At 35.8% G+C, this 8,321-nt stretch overlaps 1 non-coding gene across 1 annotated transcript; it reads right to left on the bottom strand.

Annotated features, from left to right (window-relative positions):
• Nucleotides 1-1,793: 1,793 nt before the first annotated feature.
• On the bottom strand, nucleotides 1,794-1,877 carry Trnal-cag (transfer RNA leucine (anticodon CAG)). The gene has a single exon. It is a non-coding gene; the product is annotated as a tRNA-Leu (tRNA).
• Between the last annotated feature and the right edge of the window lie 6,444 nt (nucleotides 1,878-8,321).

The following is an 8,321-nucleotide window of genomic DNA, read 5'->3' as shown; positions in this document are numbered from 1 at the left end:
AAACTAGTTTGATGTACTCAAAAGGTACTTTAATCAAGATACAGTACGTAGCGGCCCCCTTTTTTAAATGTACCTATTTCGTAAAATTTTAATAATTACGATTATTTAGCAGTGGCGCTAGTGTGCACGTTGATGGGCTCTTAAGGTACAGCGATCTGCAAAAGTGCATGGCCACTAAATGAATTAATTTCATTCACAATGTGTCCATGCAATTTTGCAGCTTGCTGTACACAGTAAAAAGGTAAAGTGTCGTTAAAAACAAAATTGGATAAAAAGTCCAACGGTGCGCGATGCAATAATTATAAATATAGGGGCTATACTTTATTTACAAAATTAATGTTCAGAAACGTAACGAGAACTTCGGCAGGTTGTAGGTAATATCGGTACTTATATATATATGTACTTATATTGATATCAAATTGGTTTCTTAATAGCATTTCATTGTGCTGTGTTTTTTCTTTATTCCTTTGAATCTTCTTTAGTAATACGAATTCTAAATTAGTTACTCTGCCTTTGGCGTTGAAATGAATGTGTAGTGCAATAGTGCTAACCACCAATTGTTTTTGTTAATCTGTGTTTCTTTTAAATCTTCTTTAGTACCTAATACGAATTCAAAATTAACTACTCTGCCTTTGGCGTTGAAATGAATGTGTAGTGCAATAGTGCTAACCACCAATTGTTTTTCCTAATCTGTATTTACTGGTGAGAACCTGTAATTGGCTTTTTGTGTCACATTTATGAAACCTATTAACATATATGTTAACAGCTGTTGGATCTCCGAATAGCAGCCGAATAGTAATAAATAAATAAATAGGTACAACCCTAACATTACGGCAGCGATAGTCTTATGTCTAGCCACTATCAGTGAGGTAAGTACGTGTAGTTTTATTCTTATTTATCGATGTGTGTCAACCAACGACAAATTGTGGTAAAAGTAGACACGCACTGATATAATACCTATTACTATTTGAAAGCAACATGTAGGTAGTTCCACATAATAAGTAATGAAAAAAAGCATCAACGGTTGCACTCCGGGAGTGCCGATAGAAGTGAAAACTCAACTAAGTTACCGACGCCCGGTAACACGATACATACGTTTAGCGGAGGTATTCTATTTATTAATTATATATTATTATCATTCTCAAATAAGATCACACTTTTTCATTGACATGTTTATTTACATACTGCCATCATGCCATGACAACGTCAAATTATTTGAACATAGGTAAAGAGTCTTGAAAAGGAGTCCGCAAAATAAATGTCAAATAACATTGAGTTTTTCTGGCTTTAACATTGAGTGGCCACCTTACGGGGCTTACGGTCATGTGATCGCCTTACGCCCCTTACGGTCACGTGATCGCCTTACGCTGTCTCGAGTTTATCATTTTTTCCCCACCTCAAAAAGTGCCCAGCGCCGCTAAAGAAGTTTTCACTTCAATATTTACACATAAGTAATTTATTAGATAGGTATGTACCTAAGTAATATTAAAATAAAACCGGTCAAGTGCGTGTCGGGTCACGCAAAATGAAAGATTCCGCACTTTACATACCTACGATATAAATAGCGACACCAGCAAAACGGCGTTTCTTCCCGGAACTTACGTCCTCTTAATAAAAAGAAAAGTTTTATGGGAAAAAAACTCTAGGGATCCATTTTTTCCATTTTGGCTACGAAACCCTAAAAAAGGTACAAAAAAGCAAATTAGAAAAAAACAATAATCTATCAGTATCACTTTTGTACAAATCAATTAGATTGTAGTTAAAAATGCAAACTTTTGTTTAAATAAAAGGATTGTCAGAAGTGGGATTCGAACCCACGCCCACAGAAGTGGACTGCGACCTGAACGCAGCGCCTTAGACCGCTCGGCCATCCTGACTTGACATGAGCTTACGAAAATAGCGTACGAGCTCACATTATTAAATTATAAACAAAAGAAAATGAGTATATATGTCGCAGCCGGATCGTATAATCCGCCGTATTACATTACGGCTAGCCGTTTTACAAAACAGGGGCGTTTTGAAATGCGGCGGTTCGACGATTAGCCGGATTGAATGCGGCTGAATGAAAATCCGCCGGAATGTATTCGGCGCCATTCGTTCTTCAACACGGCTAGCCGTAATGTAATACAGCGAGTCATTAGCCGCCGCTTTGACAGTTTTTAATTCCCATTTTTAACACTCGTGGCGCTGCCTGACATAACAACAACAAACTATGAAAAACGCTGGGGTGTCCATCAAATCTGGAGTTCGTCGGACTGTTTCTTTTCAAAAAACATTTCCTTCGCAACTTAACTAGACGGAGCCCCGCTTTCGCGGGGCTCCTATTTCTGAGCGGTTTGCTCTTCGGGCATCTGAGGGCCTACCGCGAACCACGTTCGACGTGTTACCTCCCTGTCACACTTACGTACGAATTTACAAGTGCGACAGAGAGGCAAAACGTCGAACGTGGTTCGCGGTAGGCGCTCTGAAGCTACCTAACGAACCTAACCTATCTACCTATTGATTTAGTGAGACGTCCGCGAAAACATTACACTTTGGGGAAAAAAGCGTAGGTAGGTAAGTAGGTTAGGTTCGTTAGGTAGCTTCAGATGCCCGAAGGGCAAACCGCCCAGAAATAGGAGCTCCGCTTGCGGGGCTCCGTCTATTTAAGTTGTGAAGAAAAGGTTTTGGAAAAGAAACACATGTAGTGCGGTGGGACCATGGAAAAAATAAATTAAATTGCAAACATTGTCAAACTCCGGTTACGTAGGCGACCGAAAGAACTGGTCACTCTACAATCTAAATAGTAGATACGATGCGGCTAAACGTAGGCCGCCTTATTGAAGAACGTATCGCAATGACAATCCGGCTAATCGTCGAACCGCCGCATTTCAAAACGCCCCTGTTTTGTAAAACGGCTAGCCGTAATGTAATACGGCGGATTATACGATCTGACTACGACATATATATGTGGTTTACCGTCACAGAAGGGTCCTTATGGGTCAATTTCACCAAACGAGCATTTTTCTCTAATTCCCATGGAATTTTGAAATACCAACATTACACAAAAAAAAATATGCTGATAATTTGATAAAAAATATAATAAACATTAATTTTCTTATGGGGTAAAAATATTCATAAAACTATAAAAGTTATTTCAATTTAAAATTTTGGTCAGGGCACGGGAATTAGTGTGTCCATGGGAATTAGATTTTACTAGCACGGAAATTAGAACATGGCACAGGAATTGTTTTCTTAGCTTATTTTGGTAGTTAAAACTATTATTTATGTATATTTTAATCTACAATAATATACTTCAACCATACTGAAGCGGCATCGAACATATTTATCTACTTTAATTTTAGTTTCGGACGACAAATCTACGAAAGTATGATACACTAAAAACTACGTTTTTGACTAATAGTTTCCTTGATTTTAATGGCAACTAATCTCTCTTTCTTAGTAAAATATATATATTTCAAAACAATACTTTGAGTAGTTGCGTAAACATGTCCGCCTTACATACAAAACTATTCATTAAAAAGTGTCATTATGTATCTGCATGTAGATAGGTACAAGGTGTATGATCTGCTTTATGGCCGTATAGAAAATGATACTAAGAAATAAATAGGGGCACAGAGAGAAGAAGTTATTGTGTAAGTTAATCTGAAGAAATCGAATATGCTGCCTTCATAAATTCATAACACAAACAATTGTTTAACCACATATGAGGTAAGGTGGGGTAAGACTATCACCGGGGTAAGACTATCACAGACAGACAGACATGACGAATCCATAAGGGTTCCGTTTTTTGCCATTTGGCTACGGAACCCTAATAAGGTATCTAATAGTATTACGGTTTTAATACCCCCCTGGCATTGTCTAAAATAACCGACTTGGTTTCACATTACATCTCAAAACTTTTTTTGTAGTAGAAGAACTGCGTTGCGAGACTTGCATCTTTTAACATGTAATGTTTTTGATAGGATCCCATCTCTTTTTGTAGGCTGTCCTTCTTTTCAGGTAATCATACCCATACCATACTGATACTACAGTGCCAGCCACTTGAATAGCCTCACTCACCAAAATTAATATTTCTCATAGTTATATAAAAAAGAGATATACATTAAACATTAAATATGAAATAAAACAAGAAGCCTTGTAATAGTAAATAAAATATTTATTGTTATCTAATCAAAGTTTTAAGAAATACCGTCAAACAAATAATTTACCCTTCCACTTGAATAGCCTCACATGCTAAAAGATACTGTTTAGTTATTAAAACTCTTTCGTTTAATATTTCGTATACTTCCATTAGACCTTATTAATTCGAAAATACGATTAGGTAGTGATTCATATAAAGAATGTATGTAATTAACGTCCACAGAATCCCAAACAGTGTAAATAGCTTGAATCAGTTCTTCTTTATTACTAAACTGTCTTCCGTTGTAATAAACTTGCCGAGACAGCCAACCCCAGGCATTTTCCATGATGTTCAGATCAGGGGACAAGGATGGCCAATCTAGAACTTCAATCTGGTTTTCTTCAAACCACTTTGTAACTATGGCTGACGTGTGTATGGGAGCATTATCATGCTGATAAAACATTTTTTTCTACTTATTACTTTTCTGATCTTACTTTTTTGTTTCTTTTAATAAATTTAAATACTTTTCAGCATTTAGTCTTCCGTCTACCACAATTAAATCAACAGTACCATAGTAAGAAATTGCTCCCCAAACCATTACCGATCTCCGACTCCGACTCTCGGTTGAATGATGACGTGATAGTACTTTCGGTTCTTTCCTTAGGTCATGAATAACATTTAAATCCATCTGGACCATCTAGATTAAACTTTTTCTCATCACTAAAAATCACATTTCGCCACTCGGTTTTCAAGCACATGTACTTTTTAGCAAAAGACAGTCGACCCGCCACATGTTGTTCGCGCAAAGGAGGTTTACTCATGATTTTTTTTCGTTTGAGGTGGGATGATGTTCTAATAATCCGTCGAACTGTACAGAGAGATGCTCTAGTATTTATTTCACTAGCTATTTGCCTGGCGGTCTTGGTGGAATTTGAAGCAGAGCGTAAAATAAGTCGACGTTCATGATCCGTAGTGGCAAATTTTGTGCGTCCTGTATACTGGTGGCCGTAATTTTCCTTATTTTTAACATAATTATTAATAACTTTAGGGCTACGACCTATTTTTTTAGCTATCTCACGATGGGATAATTTTAGAAAAATAAAAACTAACCTTTTCAATTTCTAAACTTGTAAGTTTTTTACCCCGTCCCATAGTCACAAAAACACTGTGTTTATCGCGTTACTGCAAGTACTTAATAGAATGCCATCTGTATTATCTAATCATAATAAAATAAATTTGAAAGCGAAACTTAAATGCACGGTTTGGACAATTATGTTACACTGAGGCTATTCATGTGGACGGCCCGTATTAGCTCTTGCGTCCACGACGTTTCACGCGCAGACAAGTTAGGATTTGTTAATATGTCGTTCGATCAACGTCAGGGCGTACAATTCAAATTTAAGATATATTGATAAAAATAATCACGTATAATTTTAATACTCACAATATATAGGTGAGGCTATTCAAGTGGTTGGCACTGTATGTATACACATATCATAACTATATACATCTTTATTCATACTCACATTGTACATCGTAGTGTACCTTTACTTTCCCTACTAATTGTAAGAACTAAAAGGTAAATTTGTTATCGCATATATTTCTATAGGATTACAAACTTATTTATGCAGTTATTAGATCTTTAGAACGTGACTAATATTGCAGTATTATTAGATTTTTATTGGCTTAAAAAGCTTAAACCTAATTACGTTTCAAATTTGGAACTTGTGGGTATGCTAGAAGTACCTTAGAATAATGATGATCGTGAGTGATTGTGTCAGTGACAAAACTAAGGGATTTTAAAGTGCATTAATTCTTAGATTACATGTTCAAATTAAATGTTATTTTGACCGTGCCACTTTGTTTTGCTCGACTTGGCGGCGGCACTGCCGTGTCCCCAGATCCTTTGTCCTTCCCCGGACCTCAAACTATCTCCATGCCAAATATCATCAACATGATATTGGTTCAGCGGTTTAAGCGTGACGAGATAACAGACAGACAGACAGAGATACTTTCGCATTTATAATATAGTAAGAATAGGATATATTTAATTTTTCTTGTATTAGAAAAGCTAATTTATAACAACTAATCTATTAAACGAGCAATTCTTGTATATATTTCGGGGATCTCGGAAACGGCTCTAACGATTTCGATGAAATTTTATCATATATGAGGGTTTTCTGGGGTGAAAAATCTATCTAGGTAGGTGTTATCTCTGGAAAAACGCGCATTTTTGAGTTTTTAGGTAGGTAGGTACCTATATGTTTTCCAAGCAAAGCTCGGTCTCCCAGATATTTAAACTTTATACGGCATACGCTGTCAGCTGTCAAATTTACAAAAACAAAACATTGCAAATGTGATTCATTTTGTTTCATGTAACCTTAGGTACAGGTATTATAATATGTAATAATTCCAGAAATAGTTTTATGTTTATATAATATTTTAATGTTATAATATGATCAATGAATAAGGTAAGGTGGGGCAAGACTAACAGTACAAGGATTCCATACAAGTGATAGTCTTACCCCGGTGTCGTCTTACCCCACCTTACCTTACGTATTAAAATTGCCCGGGTTATTCGGGTCGATCCTGTATGTAAGTACTATAGTACTTATACTAAAAAACTATTCACAGATTTTTGTGCATTCTTTAAGATTTCCTTAAATGTAAAATAGAAAGATATACGTCGTATTATTATTACATATAATATATATTCAATGCCAATATATATAAGTAATAATAATATGACGTAAACATTGCCAATTAACTTACAGTGCCCCCAATAAAAGATTTGTTGACAATATATGTAATACTTTCTAATTCCCGTGCCACTTAATCAGCTGTTTTAGGTAAATTTGTTATGGGAATTAGGGCACGGAAATTAGAATTCGTAATAAAAAAATTCGCCAAAAATTTAAATCGTGTTTGACCAAACTGTTATGTTATCGCTTACATAAAGATACATAAAGGGCTCCTAAATATGACAATTGCTATTGAAAAGCTATGTGGAAAATAAAATTTATAAGGGGCATCGAAATTAGAAAAAAATTGTCGCCCACCCGGATTCCGAAATACTTACGCGATTTGCTCGAACACGCCGCGGCTTGACTTACATCCGCTAGCTTTGAGAGACAGCCGAATACTGCCAGTACAGGTGAGGTGGGACACGAGGCGGTTCAAATACAAACGTCGGCTGTCAGAGCCCTTTGAGTTTTGCCGACGAAATTTTACTCGCGCGCTCGGACAAAATTTAAACATCGATCACGAGTTATTTACCACAATGAAGTTAATAGTATATGTGCTCAGTGATAGTAAATATCATCTAGTTTAAGTATTTGACACTAAATTAGTGATACTAATGTAGAATTTTTCGTAGGATTTTCCATTATGCTCAAAAGTAGATTCCGGACAGGGCACGGGAGTAGTAATTTGAGCCTTTAGGTATTTTTATGTGTACTCTAAAAACCAACTAATCAGTGAATTCATATGGAACTCGGTGTGAAAGTGTGACTTCTTTATGTAAAAAAAATTGGTAAGTATTGTCTGATGCTAACCCGCGATTTTCATCACGGACAGAAAAAAAATCGTGTTCAGAAATTGACCCTTATCTTATTAAATCTCTTTATGTGAGGTATGCCCAAACTGATTGTGTTATTTTCGACTATTTAGATATTTTTTAAAACTTTTGCTAACACAACAAGGCAACAAAGTAGGTATTAAAATGTATATGAAACACAAGTGTTTGCCGCACTTTTACTCAATATCCCCAATGCGGTACTTTTACCGCAACCAGTTTAAAAGTATCGAAAAGTAAGCCAATATTATATCTCCATTGTATGTTCCATTTCCCACCCGACTCGGAAGCGCTATTCCACATTTTTATTTGACAGCTGATAATCCATGATTCAAATTTATAGTTTAAATTTTAATTTCCATCTAAACTGCAAAATTATATTACATTTTATTCCAAAAATTAGTAGAAGTAACTTTAGCACCTTTAAACATGTTATTTTACGAGTATTTCCTGTAATTGAAGTGTCTATGCTGTAATATCATTCTTTCAGTGACATTATAGTGACTTTGTGTGGTAGTGACTACCAACATGACGTTTTTTTTTTGATGACCTTGAAAATGTACGCTTTAGTGCCACCTTAAATACCCTACCTACACTATGAAGCCGACTCTTCAGTAGAAATTG

The sequence above is a fragment of the Cydia amplana genome, chromosome 10, assembly GCF_948474715.1.
Source record: "Cydia amplana chromosome 10, ilCydAmpl1.1, whole genome shotgun sequence".
NCBI lineage: Eukaryota > Metazoa > Arthropoda > Insecta > Lepidoptera > Tortricidae > Cydia > Cydia amplana.
Note: the sequence above shows the minus strand (reverse complement) of the source record. Positions and strands in the feature narration are given on the sequence as shown.